Source organism: Scyliorhinus torazame, chromosome 4 (genome assembly GCF_047496885.1).
Source record: "Scyliorhinus torazame isolate Kashiwa2021f chromosome 4, sScyTor2.1, whole genome shotgun sequence".
In the NCBI taxonomy this organism is placed as follows: Eukaryota; Metazoa; Chordata; class Chondrichthyes; order Carcharhiniformes; family Scyliorhinidae; genus Scyliorhinus; species Scyliorhinus torazame.
Window position 1 is genome coordinate 362,597,515 of NC_092710.1, and position 15,269 is coordinate 362,612,783.

At 64.9% G+C, this 15,269-nt stretch overlaps 1 protein-coding gene across 1 annotated transcript in view; it reads left to right on the plus strand.

Annotated features, from left to right (window-relative positions):
* The window catches only part of LOC140411222 (MAM domain-containing glycosylphosphatidylinositol anchor protein 1-like), an 875,194-nt gene that overhangs the window by 309,772 nt on the left and 550,153 nt on the right, over positions 1 to 15,269 (plus strand). The window lies entirely within an intron of this gene.

Consider the following 15,269-nt stretch of genomic DNA (forward strand, 5'->3'; position numbering starts at 1 on the left):
GTGTGGGGTGAGTGGGGTGGGACTGGGTGGGGTATTGCCGGGTGTGGGGAGAGTGGGGTTGGACTGGGTGGGGTATTGCCGGGTGTGGGGAGAGTGGGGTCGGACTGGGTGGGGTGTTGCCGGGTGTGGGGAGAGTGGGGTCGGACTGGGTGGGGTATTGCCGTGTGTGGGGAGAGTGGGGTTGGACTGGGTGGGGTGTTGCCGGGTGTGGGGAGAGTGGGGTCGGACTGGGTGGGGTATTGCCGGGTGTGGGGAGAGTGGGGTTGGACTGGGTGGGGTATTACTGGGTGGGGGGAGAGTGGGGTTAGACTGGGTGGGGTATTAACGGGTGTGGGGAGAGTGGGGTTAGACTGGGTGGGTTATTAACAGGTGTGGGGGGTGAGGGGAGAGTGGGGTTAGACTGGGTGGGGTATTACCGGATGTGGGGGGTGAGGGTAGAGTGGGGTTAGACTGGGTGGGGTATTAATGTGTGTGGGGAGAGTGGGGTCGGACTGGGTGGGGTATTACCGGGTGTGGGGGGCGAGGGGAGAGTGGGGTTAGACTGGCTGGGGTATTAAAGGGTGCTGGGAGTGAGGGGACAGTGGGATTAGAATGGGTGGGGTATTAACGGGTGTGGGGGGCGAGGGGAGAGTGGGATCAGACTGGGTAGGGTATTACCGGGTGTGGGGAGAGTGGGGTTAGACTGGGTGGGGTAGTAACGGGTGTGGGGGGTGAGGGGAGATTGGGATCAGACTGGGTGGGGTATTACTGGGTGTGGGGAGAGTGGGATTGGACTGGGTGGGGTATTACTGGGTGTGGGGAGAGTGGGCTTAGACTGGGTGGGGTATTACCGGGTGTGGGGGGGTGTGGGGAGAGAGGGATCAGACTGGGTGGGGTATTGCCGGGTGTGGGGAGAGTGGGATCAGATTGGGTGGGGTATTACTGGGTGTGGGGCGAGTGTGGTGGAACTGGGTGAGGTATTACCGGGTGTGGGGGTTGAGGGGAAAGTGGGGTTAGACTGGGTGGGGTATTACCGGGTGTGGGGAGTGAGGTGAGAGTGGGATCAGACTGGGTGGGATATTAAAGGGTGTGGGGAGTGAGGGGAGAGTGGGACAAGACTGGGTGGGATATTAAAGGGTGCGGGGAGTGACGGGGAGAGTGGGATTAGACTGGGTGGGATATTAAATTGTGTGGGGAGTGACGGGGAGAGTGGGATTAGACTGGGTGGGATATTAAAGGGTGTGGGGAGTGAGGGGAGAGTGGGACAAGACTGGGTGGGATATTAAAGGGTGCGGGGAGTGACGGGGAGAGTGGGATTAGACTGGGTGGGATATTAAATTGTGTGGGGAGTGACGGGGAGAGTGGGATTAGACTGGGTGGGATATTAAAGGTTGCGGGGAGTGAGGGGAGAGTGGGATTAGACTGGGTGGGATATTAAAGGGTGCGGGGAGTGAGGGGAGAGTGGGTTTGGACTGGGTGGGATATTAACGGGTGCGGGGAGTGAGGGGAGAGTGGGATTAGACTGGGTGGGATATTAAAGGGTGCGGGGGGTGAGGGGGAGAGTGGGATTAGACTGGGTGTTGTATTAAAGGGTGCGGTGAGCGAGGGGAGAGTGGGGTTGTACTGGGTGGGGTATTGCCGGGTGTGGGGAGAGTGGGGTTGGACTGGGTGGGGTATTGCCGGGTGTGGGGAGAGTGGGGTTGGACTGGGTGTGGTATTGCCGGGTGTGGGGAGAGTGGGGTGGGACTGGGTGGGGTATTGCCGGGTGTGGGGAGAGTGGGGTGGGACTGGGTGGGGTATTACCGGGTGTGGGGGGTGAGGGGAGAGTGGGGTGGGACTGGGTGGGGTATTGCCGGGTGTGGGGAGAGTGTGGTTGGACTGGGTGGGGTATTGCCGGGTGTGGGGAGAGTGGGGTGGGACTGGGTGGGGTATTACCGGGTGTGGGGAGAGTGGGATTAGACTGGGTGGGGTATTGCCGGGTGTGGGGAGAGTGGGGTCGGACTGGGTGGGGTATTGCCGGGTGTGGGGAGAGTGGGGTTGGACTGGGTGGGGTATTGCCGGGTGTGGGGAGAGTGGGGTCGGACTGGGTGGGGTGTTGCCGGGTGTGGGGAGAGTGGGGTCGGACTGGGTGGGGTATTGCCGGGTGTGGGGAGAGTGGGGTTGGACTGGGTGGGGTATTGCCGGGTGTGGGGAGAGTGGGGTCGGACTGGGTGGGGTATTGCCGGGTGTGGGGAGAGTGGGGTTGGACTGGGTGGGGTATTGCCGGGTGTGGGGAGAGTGGGGTTGGACTGGGTGGGGTATTGCCGGGTGTGGGGAGAGTGGGGTGGACTGGGTGGGGTATTGCCGGGTGTGGGGAGAGTGGGGTAGGACTGGGTGGGCTATTACAGGGTGTGGGGGGTGGGGGGAGAGTGGGGTCGGACTGGGTGGGGTATTGCCGGGTGTGGGGAGAGTGGGGTTGGACTGGGTGGGGTATTACCGGGTGTGGGGAGAGTGGGGTTGGGCTGGGTGGGGTATTGCCGGGTGTGGGGCGAGTTGGGTTGGGCTGGGTGGGGTATTGCCGGGTGTGTGGCGAGTGGGGTTGGGCTGGGTGGGGTATTGCCGGGAGTGGGGGGTGCGGGGGGTGAGGGGAGTGTGGGGTGGGACTGGGTGGGGTATCACTGGGTGTGGGGGGTGTGGGGGGTGAGGGGAGAGTGGGGTGGGACTGGGTGGGGTATTGCCGGGAGTGGGGGGTGTGGGGTGGGACTGGGTGGGGTATTGCCGGGAGTGGGGGGTGAGGGGAGAGTGGGGTGGGACTGGGTGGGGTATCACTGGGTGTGGGGAGAGTGGGGTGGGACTGGGTGGGGTATTACTGGGTGTGGGGAGAGTGGGGTGGGACTGGGTGGGGTATTACTGGGTGTGGGGAGAGTGTGGTGGGACTGGGTGGGGTATTACTTGGTGTGGGGGGTGTGGGGGGTGAGGGGAGAGTGGCTGGGACTGGGTGGGGTATTGCCGGGAGTGGGGGGTGAGGGGGGTGTGGGGTGGGACTGGGTGGGGTATTACTGGGTGTGGGGAGAGTGGGGTGGGACTGGGTGGGGTATTACTGGGTGTGGGGGGTGTGGGGGGTGAGGAGAGAGTGGGGTGGGACTGGGTGGGGTATTGCCAGGTGTGGGGAGAGTGGGGTGGGACTGGGTGGGGTATTACTGGGTGTGGGGAGAGTGGGGTGGGACTGGGTGGGGTATTGCCGGGTGTGGGTGTTGAGGGGAGAGTGGGGTGGGACTGGGTGGGGTATTACTGGGTGTGGGGAGAGTGGGGTGGGACTGGGTGGGGTATTGCCGGGTGTGGGGAGAGTGGGGTGGGACTGGGTGGGGTATTGCCGGGAGTGGGGGGTGTGGGGAGAATGGGGTGGGACTGGGTGGGGTATTGCCGGGAGTGGGGAGAATGGGGTTGGACTGGGTGGGGTTTTGCCGGGTGTGGGGAGAGTGGGGTTGGACTGGGTGGGGTATTGCCGGGTGTGGGGTGAGTGGGGTCGGACTGGGTGTGGTATTACCGGGTGTGGGGGGTGAGGGGGGTGTGGGGTTGGACTGGGTGGGGTATTACTGGGTGTGGGGGGGGTGGGGGGTGAGGGGGGTGTGGGGTGGGACTGGGTGGGGTATTACTGGGTGTGGGGGGTGAGGGGGGGGTGCGGTGGGACTGGGTGGGGTATTGCCGGGAGTGGGGGTTGTGGGGTGGGACTGGGTGGGGTATTACTGGGTGTTCGGGGTGTGGGGGGTGAGGGGAGAGTGGCTGGGACTGGGTGGGGTATTGCCGGGAGTGGGGAGAGTGGGTTGGGACTGGGTGGGGTATTCCTGGGTGTGGGGGGTGAGGGGAGAGTGGGGTGGGACTGGGTGGGGTATTGCTGGGTGTGGGGGGTGAGGGGGGTGAGGTGTGGGACTGGGTGGGGTATTACTCGGTGTGGGGGGTGACGGGAGAGTGGGGTGGGACTGGGTGGGGTATTACTGGGTGTGGGGGGTGTGGGGGGTGAGGGGAGAGTGGCTGGGACTGGGTGGGGTATTGCCGGGAGTGGGGAGAGTGGGTTGGGACTGGGTGGGGTATTCCTGGGTGTGGGGGGTGAGGGGAGAGTGGGGTGGGACTGGGTGGGGTATTACTGGGTGTTCGGGGTGTGGGGGGTGAGGGGAGAGTGGCTGGGACTGGGTGGGGTATTGCCGGGAGTGGGGAGAGTGTGTTGGGACTGGGTGGGGTATTCCTGGGTGTGGGGGGTGAGGGGAGAGTGGGGTGGGACTGGGTGGGGTATTGCTGGGTGTGGGGGGTGAGGGGGGTGAGGTGTGGGACTGGGTGGGGTATTACTCGGTGTGGGGGGTGACGGGAGAGTGGGGTGGGACTGGGTGGGGTATTACTGGGTGTGGGGGGTGTGGGGGGTGAGGGGAGAGTGGCTGGGACTGGGTGGGGTATTGCCGGGAGTTGGGAGAGTGGGATGGGACTGGGTGGGGTATTCCTGGGTGTGGGGGGTGAGGGGAGAGTGGGGTGGGACTGGGTGGGGTATTGCCGGGAGTGGGGGGTGTGGGGGGTGAGGAGAGAGTGGGGTGGGGCTGGGTGGGGTATTACTGGGTGTGGGGGGTGTGGGGGGTGAGGGGAGAGTGGGGTGGGACTGGGTGGGGTATTGCCGGGAGTGGGGGGTGTGGCGGGTGAGGGGAGAGTGGGGTGGGACTGGGTGGGGTATTGCCGGGAGTGGGGGGTGTGGGGAGAGTGGTTGGACTCGGTGGGATATTAACGGGTGTGGGGAGAGTGGGATCAGACTGGGTGGGGTATTACCGGGTGTGGGGAGAGTGGGGTTAGACTGGGTGGGGTATTAACGGGTGTGGGGAGAGTGGGGTTAGACTGGGTGGGTTATTAACAGGTGTGGGGGGTGAGGGGAGAGTGGGGTTAGACTGGGTGGGGTATTACCGGATGTGGGGGGTGAGGGGAGAGTGGGGTTAGACTGGGTGGGGTATTAATGTGTGTGGGGAGAGTGGGGTCGGACTGGGTGGGGTATTCCCGGGTGTGGGGGGCGAGGGGAGAGTGGGGTTAGACTGGCTGGGGTATTAAAGGGTGCTGGGAGTGAGGGGACAGTGGGATTAGAATGGGTGGGGTATTAACGGGTGTGGGGGGCGAGGGGAGAGTGGGATCAGACTGGGTGGGGTATTACCGGGTGTGGGGAGAGTGGGATTGGACTGGGTGGGGTATTACCGGGTGTGGGGAGAGTGGGGTTAGACTGGGTGGGGTAGTAACGGGTGTGGGGGGTGAGGGGAGAGTGGGATCAGACTGGGTGGGGTATTACCGGGTGTGGGGAGAGTGGGATTGGACTGGGTGGGGTATTACTGGGTGTGGGGAGAGTGGGCTTAGACTGGGTGGGGTATTACCGGGTGTGGGGGGTGTGGGGAGAGTGGGATCAGACTGGGTGGGGTATTAACGGGTGTGGGGGGTGTGGGGAGAGTGGGATCAGACTGGGTGGGATATTAACGGGTGCGGGGAGTGAGGGGAGAGTGGGATTAGACTGGGTGGGATATTAAAGGGTGCGGGGGATGAGGGGGAGAGTGGGGTTGGACTGGGTGTGGTATTGCCGGGTGTGGGGAGAGTGGGGTTGGACTGGGTGGGGTATTGCCGGGTGTGGGGAGAGTAGGGTCGGACTGGGTGGGGTATTGCCGGGTGTGGGGAGAGTAGGGTCGGACTGGGTGGGGTATTGCCGGGTGTGGGGAGAGTGGGGTGGGACTGGGTGGGGTATTACCGGGTGTGGGGAGAGTGGGGAGAGTGGGGTGGGACTGGGTGGGGTATTGCCGGGTGTGGGGAGAGTGGGGTTGGACTGGGTGGGGTATTACCGGGTGTGGGGAGAGTGGGGTGGGACTGGGTGGGGTATTGCCGGGTGTGGGGAGAGTGGGGTGGGACTGGGTGGTGTATTACCGGGTGTGGGGAGAGTGGGGTCGGACTGGTTGGGGTATTACCGGGTGTGGGGTGAGTGGGGTGGGACTGGGTGGGGTATTGCCGGGTGTGGGGAGAGTGGGGTTGGACTGGGTGGGGTATTGCCGGGTGTGGGGAGAGTGGGGTCGGACTGGGTGGGGCGTTGCCGGGTGTGGGGAGAGTGGGGTCGGACTGGGTGGGGTATTGCCGGGTGTGGGGAGAGTGGGGTCGGACTGGGTGGGGTATTGCCGGGTGTGGGGAGAGTGGGGTGGGACTGGGTGGGGTATTGCCGGGTGTGGGGGGAGTGGGGTCGGACTGGGTGGGGTATTGCCGGGTGTGGGGAGAGTGGGGTTGGACTGGGTGGGGTATTACCGGGTGTGGGGAGAGTGGGGTAGGACTGGGTGGGCTATTACCGGGTGTGGGGGGTGAGGGGAGAGTGGGGTCGGACTGGGTGTGGTATTGCCGGGTGTGGGGAGAGTGGGGTAGGACTGGGTGGGGTATTACCGGGTGTGGGGAGAGTGGGGTTGGGCTGGGTGGGGTATTGCCGGGTGTGGGGCGAGTGGGGTTGGGCTGGGTGGGGTATTGCCGGGTGTGTGGCGAGTGGGGTTGGGCTGGGTGGGGTATTGCCGGGAGTGGGGGGTGTGGGGGGTGAGGGGAGTGTGGGGTGGGACTGGGTGGGGTATCACTGGGTGTGGGGGGTGTGGGGGTGAGGGGAGAGTGGGGTGGGACTGGGTGGGGTATTGCCGGGAGTGGGGGGTGTGGGGTGGGACTGGGTGGGGTATTGCCGGGAGTGGGGGGTGAGGGGGGTGAGGGGAGAGTGGGGTTGGACTGGGTGGGGTATCACTGGGTGTGGGGAGAGTGGGGTGGGACTGGGTGGGGTATTACTGGGTGTGGGGAGAGTGGGGTGGGACTGGGTGGGGTATTACTGGGTGTGGGGAGAGTGGGGTGGGACTGGGTGGGGTATTACTGGGTGTGGGGGGTGTGGGGGGTGAGGGGAGAGTGGGGTGGGACTGGGTGGGGTATTGCCGGGTGTGGGGAGAGTGGGGTGGGACTGGGTGGGGTATTACTGGGTGTGGGGAGAGTGGGGTGGGACTGGGTGGGGTATTACTGGGTGTGGGGGGTGAAGGGAGAGTGGGGTGGGACTGGGTGGGGTATTACTGGGTGTGGGGGGTGAGGGGGGTGTGGGGTGGGACAGGGTGGGGTATTGCCGGGTGTGGGGAGAGTGGGGTTGGACTGGGTGGGGTATTACTGGGTGTGGGGGGTGTGGGGGGTGAGGGGAGAGTGGGGTGGGACTGGGTGGGGTATTGCCGGGTGTGGGTGTTGAGGGGAGAGTGGGGTGGGACTGGGTGGGGTATTACTGGGTGTGGGGAGAGTGGGGTGGGACTGGGTGGGGTATTGCCGGGTGTGGGGAGAGTGGGGTGGGACTGGGTGGGGTATTACTGGGTGTGGGGGGTGTGGGGAGAATGGGGTGGGACTGGGTGGGGTATTGCCGGGAGTGGGGAGAGTGGGATTGGACTGGGTGGGGTATTACTGGGTGTGGGGGGTGTGGGGGGTGAGGGGAGAGTGGGGTGGGACTGGGTGGGGTATTGCCGGGTGTGGGGGTTGAGGGGAGAGTGGGGTGGGACTGGGTGGGGTATTGCCGGGTGTGGGGAGAGTGGGGTTGGACTGGGTGGGGTATTGCCGGGTGTGGGGTGAGTGGGGTCGGACTGGGTGTGGTATTACCGGGTGTGGGGGGTGAGGGGGGTGTGGGGTTGGACTGGGTGTGGTATTACTGGGTGTGGGGGGGGTGGGGGGAGAGGGGGGTGTGGGGTGGGACTGGGTGGGGTAATACTGGGTGTGGGGGGTGAGGGGGGTGTGCGGTGGGACTGGGTGGGGTATTGCCGGGAGTGGGGGTTGTGGGGTGGGACTGGGTGGGGTATTACTGGGTGTGGGGGGTGAGGGGAGAGTGGCTGGGACTGGGTGGGGTATTGCCGGGAGTGGGGAGAGTGGGTTGGGACTGGGTGGGGTATTCCTGGGTGTGGGGGGTGAGGGGAGAGTGGGGTGGGACTGGGTGGGGTATTGCTGGGTGTGGGGGGTGAGGGGTTGAGGGGTGGGACTGGGTGGGGTATTACTCGGTGTGGGGGGTGACGGGAGAGTGGGGTGGGACTGGGTGGGGTATTACTGGGTGTGTGGGGGTGTGGGGGGTGAGGGGAGAGTGGCTGGGACTGGGTGGAGTATTGCCGGGAGTGGGGAGAGTGGGGTGGGACTGGGTGGGGTATTCCTGGGTGTGGGGGGTGAGGGGAGAGTGGGGTGGGACTGGGTGGGGTATTGCCGGGAGTGGGGGGTGTGGGGGGTGAGGGGAGAGTGGGGTGGGACTGGGTGGGGTATTGCCGGGAGTGGGGGGTGTGGGGGGTGAGGGGAGAGTGGTTGGACTGGGTGGGATATTAACGGGTGTGGGGAGAGTGGGATCAGACTGGGTGGGGTATTAACGGGTGTGGGGAGAGTGGGGTTAGACTGGGTGGGTTATTAACAGGTGTGGGGGGTGAGGGGAGAGTGGGGTTAGACTGGGTGGGGTATTACCGGATGTGGGGGGTGAGGGGAGAGTGGGGTTAGACTGGGTGCGGTATTAATGTGTGTGGGGAGAGTGGGGTTAGACTGGCTGGGGTATTAAAGGGTGCTGGGAGTGAGGGGACAGTGGGATTAGAATGGGTGGGGTATTAATGGGTGTGGGGGGCGAGGGGAGAGTGGGATCAGACTGGGTAGGGTATTACCGGGTGTGGGGAGAGTGGGGTTAGACTGGGTGGGGTAGTAACGGGTGTGGGGGGTGAGGGGAGAGTGGGATCAGACTGGGTGGGGTATTACCGGGTGTGGGGAGAGTGGGATTGGACTGGGTGGGGTATTACCGGGTGTGGGGGGCGAGGGGAGTGTGGGATCAGACTGGGTAGGGTATTACCGGGTGTGGGGAGAGTGGGGTTAGACTGGGTGGGGTAGTAACGGGTGTGGGGGGTGAGGGGAGAGTGGGATCAGACTGGGTGGGGTATTACCGGGTGTGGGGAGAGTGGGATTGGACTGGGTGGGGTATTACCGGGTGTGGGGGGTGTAGGGAGAGTGGGATCAGACTGGGTGGGGTATTACTGGGTGTGGGGCGAGTGGGGTGGAACTGGGTGGGGTATTACCGGGTGTGGGGAGTGAGGGGGAGAGTGGGATTAGACTGGGTGGGATATTAACGGGTGCGGGGAGTGAGGGGAGCGTGGGATTAGACTGGGTGGGATATTAAAGGGTCTGGGGAGTGACGGGGAGTGTGGGATTAGACTGGGTGGGATATTAACGGGTGCGGGGAGTGAGAGGAGAGTGGGATTAGACTGGGTGGGATATTAAAGGGTGCGGGGATGAGGGGGAGAGTGGGGTTGGACTGGGTGTGGTATTGCCGGGTGGGGGGAGAGTGGGGTTGGTCTGGGTGGGGTATTGCCGGGTGTGGGGAGAGTAGGGTCGGACTGGGTGGGGTATTGCCGGGTGTGGGGAGAGTAGGGTCGGACTGGGTGGGGTATTGCCGGGTGTGGGGAGAGTGGGGTGGGACTGGGTGGGGTATTACCGGGTGTGGGGAGAGTGGGGAGAGTGGGGTGGGACTGGGTGGGGTATTGCCGGGTGTGGAGAGAGTGGGGTTGGACTGGGTGGGGTATTACCGGGTGTGGGGAGAGTGGGGAGAGTGGGGTGGGACTGGGTGGGGTATTGCCGGGTGTGGGGAGAGTGGGGTGGGACTGGGTGGGGTATTACCGGGTGTGGGGAGAGTGGGGTCGGACTGGGTGGGGTATTACCGGGTGTGGGGTGAGTGGGGTGGGACTGGGTGGGTTATTGCCGGGTGTGGGGAGAGTGGGGTTGGATTGGGTGGGGTATTGCCGGGTGTGGGGAGAGTGGGGTCGGACTGGGTGGGGTGTTGCCGGGTGTGGGGAGGGTGGTGTCGGACTGGGTGGGGTATTGCCGGGTGTGGGGAGAGTGCGGTTGGACTGGGTGGGGTATTGCCGGGTGTGGGGAGAGTGGGGTGGGACTGGGTGGGGTATTGCCGGGTGTGGGGAGAGTGGGGTCGGACTGGGTGGGGTATTGCCGGGTGTGGGGAGAGTGGGGTTGGACTGGGTGGGGTATTACCGGGTGTGGGGAGAGTGGGGTGGACTGGGTGGGGTATTGCCGGGTGTGGGGAGAGTGGGGTAGGACTGGGTGGGCTATTACCGGGTGTGGGGGGTGAGGGGAGAGTGGGGTCGGACTGGGTGGGGTATTGCCGGGTGTGGGGAGAGTGGGGTAGGACTGGGTGGGGTATTACCGGGTGTGGGGAGAGTGGGGTTGGGCTGGGTGGGGTATTGCCGGGTGTGGGGCGAGTGGGGTTGGGCTGGGTGGGGTATTGCCGGGTGTGTGGCGAGTGGGGTTGGGCTGGGTGGGGTATTGCCGGGAGTGGGGGATGTGGGGGGTGAGGGGAGTGTGGGGTGGGACTGGGTGGGGTATCACTGGGTGTGGGGGGGGTGGGGGTGAGGGGAGAGTGGGGTGGGACTGGGTGGGGTATTGCCGGGAGTGGGGGGTGTGGGGTAGGACTGGGTGGGGTATTGCCGGGATTGGGGGGTGATGGGGGTGAGGGGAGAGTGGGGTGGGACTGGGTGGGGTATCACTGGGTGTGGGGAGAGTGGGGTGGGACTGGGTGGGGTATTACTGGGTGTGGGGAGAGTGGGGTGGGACTGGGTGGGGTATTACTGGGTGTGGGGAGAGTGGGGTGGGACTGGGTGGGGTATTAGTGGGTGTGGGGGGTGTGGGGGGTGAGGGGAGAGTGGCTGGGACTGGGTGGGGTATTGCCGGGAGTGGGGGGTGAGGGGGGTGTGGGGTGGGACTGGGTGGGGTATTACTGGGTGTGGGGAGAGTGGGGTGGGACTGGGTGGGGTATTGCCGGGTGTGGGGAGAGTGGGGTGGGACTGGGTGGGGTATTACTGGGTGTGGGGAGAGTGGGGTGGGACTGGGTGGGGTATTACTGGGTGTGGGGGGTGAAGGGAGAGTGGGGTGGGACTGGGTGGGGTATTACTGGGTGTGGGGGGTGAGGGGGGTGTGGGGTGGGACAGGGTGGGTTATTGCCGGGTGTGGGGAGAGTGGGGTTGGACTGGGTGGGGTATTACTGGGTGTGGGGGGTGTGGGGTGTGAGGGGAGAGTGGGGTGGGACTGGGTGGGGTATTGCCGGGTGTGGGTGTTGAGGGGAGAGTGGGGTGGGACTGGGTGGGGTATTACTGGGTGTGGGGAGAGTGGGGTGGGACTGGGTGGGGTATTGCCGGGTGTGGGGAGAGTGGGGTGGGACTGGGTGGGGTATTACTGGGTGTGGGGGGTGTGGGGGGTGAGGGGAGAGTGGGGTGGGACTGGGTGGGGTATTGCCGGGTGTGGGGGTTGAGGGGAGAGTGGGGTGGGACTGGGTGGGGTATTGCCGGGTGTGGGGAGAGTGGGGTTGGACTGGGTGGGGTATTGCCGGGTGTGGGGTGAGTGGGGTCGGACTGGGTGTGGTATTACCGGGTGTGGGGGGTGAGGGGGGTGTGGGGTTGGACTGGGTGGGGTATTACTGGGTGTGGGGGGGGTGGGGGGTGAGGGGGGTGTGGGGTGGGACTGGGTGGGGTAATACTGGGTGTGGGGGGTGAGGGGGGTGTGCGGTGGGACTGGGTGGGGTATTGCCGGGAGTGGGGGTTGTGGGGTGGGACTGGGTGGGGTATTCCTGGGTGTGGGGGGTGAGGGGAGAGTGGGGTGGGACTGGGTGGGGTATTGCTGGGTGTGGGGGGTGAGGGGTGGGACTGGGTGGGGTATTACTCGGTGTGGGGGGTGACGGGAGAGTGGGGTGGGACTGGGTGGGGTATTACTGGGTGTGGGGGGTGTGGGGGGTGAGGGGAGAGTGGCTGGGACTGGGTGGGGTATTGCCGGGAGTGGGGGGTGTGGGGGGTGAGGGGAGAGTGGGGTGGGACTGGGTGGGGTATTGCCGGGAGTGGGGGGTGTGGGGGGTGAGGGGAGAGTGGTTGGACTGGGTGGGATATTAACGGGTGTGGGGAGAGTGGGATCAGACTGGGTGGGGTATTACCGGGTGTGGGGAGAGTGGGGTTAGACTGGGTGGGTTATTAACAGGTGTGGGGGGTGAGGGGAGAGTGGGGTTAGACTGGGTGGGATATTACCGGATGTGGGGGGTGAGGGGAGAGTGGGGTTAGACTGGGTGGGGTATTAATGTGTGTGGGGAGAGTGGGGTCGGACTGGGTGGGGTATTACTGGGTGTGGGGGGGCGAGGGGAGAGTGGGGTTAGACTGGCTGGGGTATTAAAGGGTGCTGGGAGTGAGGGGACAGTGGGATTAGAATGGGTGGTGTATTAACGGGTGTGGGGGGCGAGGGGAGAGTGGGATCAGACTGGGTAGAGTATTACCGGGTGTGGGGAGAGTGGGGTTAGACTGGGTGGGGTAATAACGGGTGTGGGGGGTGAGGGGAGAGTGGGATCAGACTGGGTGGGGTATTACCGGGTGTGGGGAGAGTGGGATTGGACTGGGTGGGGTATTACTGGGTGTGGGGAGAGTGGGCTTAGACTGGGTGGGGTATTACCGGGTGTCGGGAGAGTGGGATCAGACTGGGTGGGGTATTACTGGGTGTGGGGCGAGTGGGGTGGAACTGGGTGAGGTATTACCGGGTGTGGGGGTTGAGGGGAAGGTGGGGTTAGACTGGGTGGGGTATTACCGGGTGTGGGGAGTGAGGTGAGAGTGGGATCAGACTGGGTGGGATATGAAAGGGTGTGGGGAGTGAGGGGAGAGTGGGACAAGACTGGGTGGGATATTAAAGGGTGCGGGCAGTGAGGGGAGAGTGGGATTAGACTGGGTGGGATATTAAATTGTGTGGGGAGTGACGGGGAGAGTGGGATTAGACTGGGTGGGATATTAACGGGTGCGGGGAGTGAGGGGAGAGTGGGGTTAGACTGGGTGGGATATTAAAGGGTGTGGGGAGTGAGGGGAGAGTGGGATTAGATTGGGTGGGATATTAAAGGGTGCGGGGAGTGAGGGGAGAGTGGGTTTGGACTGGGTGGGATATTAACGGGTGCGGGGAGTGAGGGGAGAGTGGGATTAGACTGGGTGGGATATTAAAGGGCGCGGGGAGTGAGGGGAGAGTGGGTTTGGACTGGGTGGGATATTAACGGGTGCAGGGAGTGAGGGGAGAGTGGGATTAGACTGGGTGGGATATTAATGGGTGCGGGGGGTGAGGGGGAGAGTGGGATTAGACTGGGTGTGGTATTAAAGGGTGCGGTGAGCGAGGGGAGAGTGGGGTTGGACTGGGTGGGGTATTGCCGGGTGTGGGGATAGTGGGGTTGGACTGGGTGGGGTATTGCCGGGTGTGGGGAGAGTGGGGTTGGACTGGGTGTGGTATTGCCGGGTGTGGGGAGAGTGGGGTGGGACTGGGTGGGGTATTGCCGGGTGTGGGGAGAGTGGGGTTGGACTGGGTGGGGTATTACCGGGTGTGGGGAGAGTGGGGTGGGACTGGGTGGGGTATTGCCGGGTGTGGGGAGAGTGGGGTTGGACTGGGTGGGGTATTACCGGGGGTGGGGAGAGTGGGGTCGGACTGGGTGGGGTATTACCGGGTGTGGGGTGAGTGGGGTGGGACTGGGTGGGGTATTGCCGGGTGTGGGGAGAGTGGGGTCGGACTGGGTGGGGTATTGCCGGGTGTGGGGAGAGTGGGGTTGGACTGGGTGGGGTATTGCCGGGTGTGGGGAGAGTGGGGTCGGACTGGGTGGGGTATTGCCGGGTGTGGGGAGAGTGGGGTTGGACTGGGTGGGGTATTACCGGGTGTGGGGAGAGTGGGGTGGACTGGGTGGGGTATTGCCGGGTGTGGGGAGAGTGGGGTAGGACTGGGTGGGCTATTACCGGGTGTGGGGGGTGAGGGGAGAGTGGGGTCGGACTGGGTGGGGTATTGCCGGGTGTGGGGAGAGTGGGGTTGGACTGGGTGGGGTATTACCGGGTGTGGGGAGAGTAGGGTCGGACTGGGTGGGGTATTACCGGGTGTGGGGAGAGTGGGGTTGGGCTGGGTGGGGTATTGCCGGGTGTGGGGCGAGTGGGGTTGGGCTGGGTGGGGTATTGCCGGGTATGTGGCGAGTGGGGTTGGGCTGGGTGGGGTATTGCCGGGAGTGGGGGGTGTGGGGGGTGAGGGGAGTGTGGGGTGGGACTGGGTGGGGTATTGCCGGGAGTGGGGGGTGAGGGGGGTGAGGGGAGAGTGGGGTGGGACTGGGTGGGGTATCACTGGGTGTGGGGAGAGTGGGGTGGGACTGGGTGGGGTACTCCTGGGTGTGGGGAGAGTGGGGTGGGACTGGGTGGGGTATTACTGGGTGTGGGGGGTGTGGGGGGTGAGGGGAGAGTGGCTGGGACTGGGTGGGGTATTGCCGGGAGTGGGGGGTGAGGGGGGTGTGGGGTGGGACTGGGTGGGGTATTACTGGGTGTGGGGAGAGTGGGGTGGGACTGGGTGGGGTGTTACTGGGTGTGGGGAGAGTGGGGTGGGACTGGGTGGGGTATTACTGGGTGTGGGGGGTGTGAGGGGAGAGTGGCTGGGACTGGGTGGGGTATTGCCGGGAGTGGGGGGTGAGGGGAGAGTGGGGTGGGACTGGGTGGGGTGGGACTGGGTGGGGTATTGCCGGGAGTGGGGGGTGAGGGTAGAGTGGGGTGGGACTGGGTGGGTTATTGCCGGGAGTGTGGGGTGAGGGGAGAATGGGGTGGGACTGGGTGGGGTATTGCCGGGAGTGGGGGGTGAGGGGAGAGTGGGGTGGGACTGGGTGGGGTATTGCCGGGAGTGGGGGGTGTGGGGAGAGTGGGGTGGGACTGGGTGGGGTATTGCCGGGAGTGGGGGGTGAGGGGAGAGTGGGGTGGGACTGGGTGGGGTATTGCCGGGAGTGGGGGGTGTGGGGAGAGTGGGGTGGGACTGGGTGGGGTATTGCCGGGAGTGGGGGGTGAGGGGAGAGTGGGGTGGGACTGGGTGGGGTATTGCCGGGAGTGGGGGGTGTGGGGAGAGTGGGGTGGGACTGGGTGGGGTATTGCCGGGAGTGGGGGGTGAGGGGAGAGTGGGGTGGGACTGGGTGGGGTATTGCCGGGAGTGGGGGGTGTGGGGAGAGTGGGGTGGGACTGGGTGGGGTATTGCCGGGTGAGGGGGGTGGGACTGGGTGGGGTATTACTGGGTGTGGGGGGTGAGGGGGGTGAGGGGGGTGTGGGGTGGGACTGTGTGGGGTATTGCCGGGAGTGGGGGGTGAGGGGGGTGGGACTGGGTGGGGTATTACTGGGTGTGGGGGGTGAGGGGGGTGTGGGGTGGGACTGGGTGGGGTATTGCCGGGAGTGGGGGGTGAGGGGGGTGAGGGGCCGGACCCGGCCATGTTTCGCTGC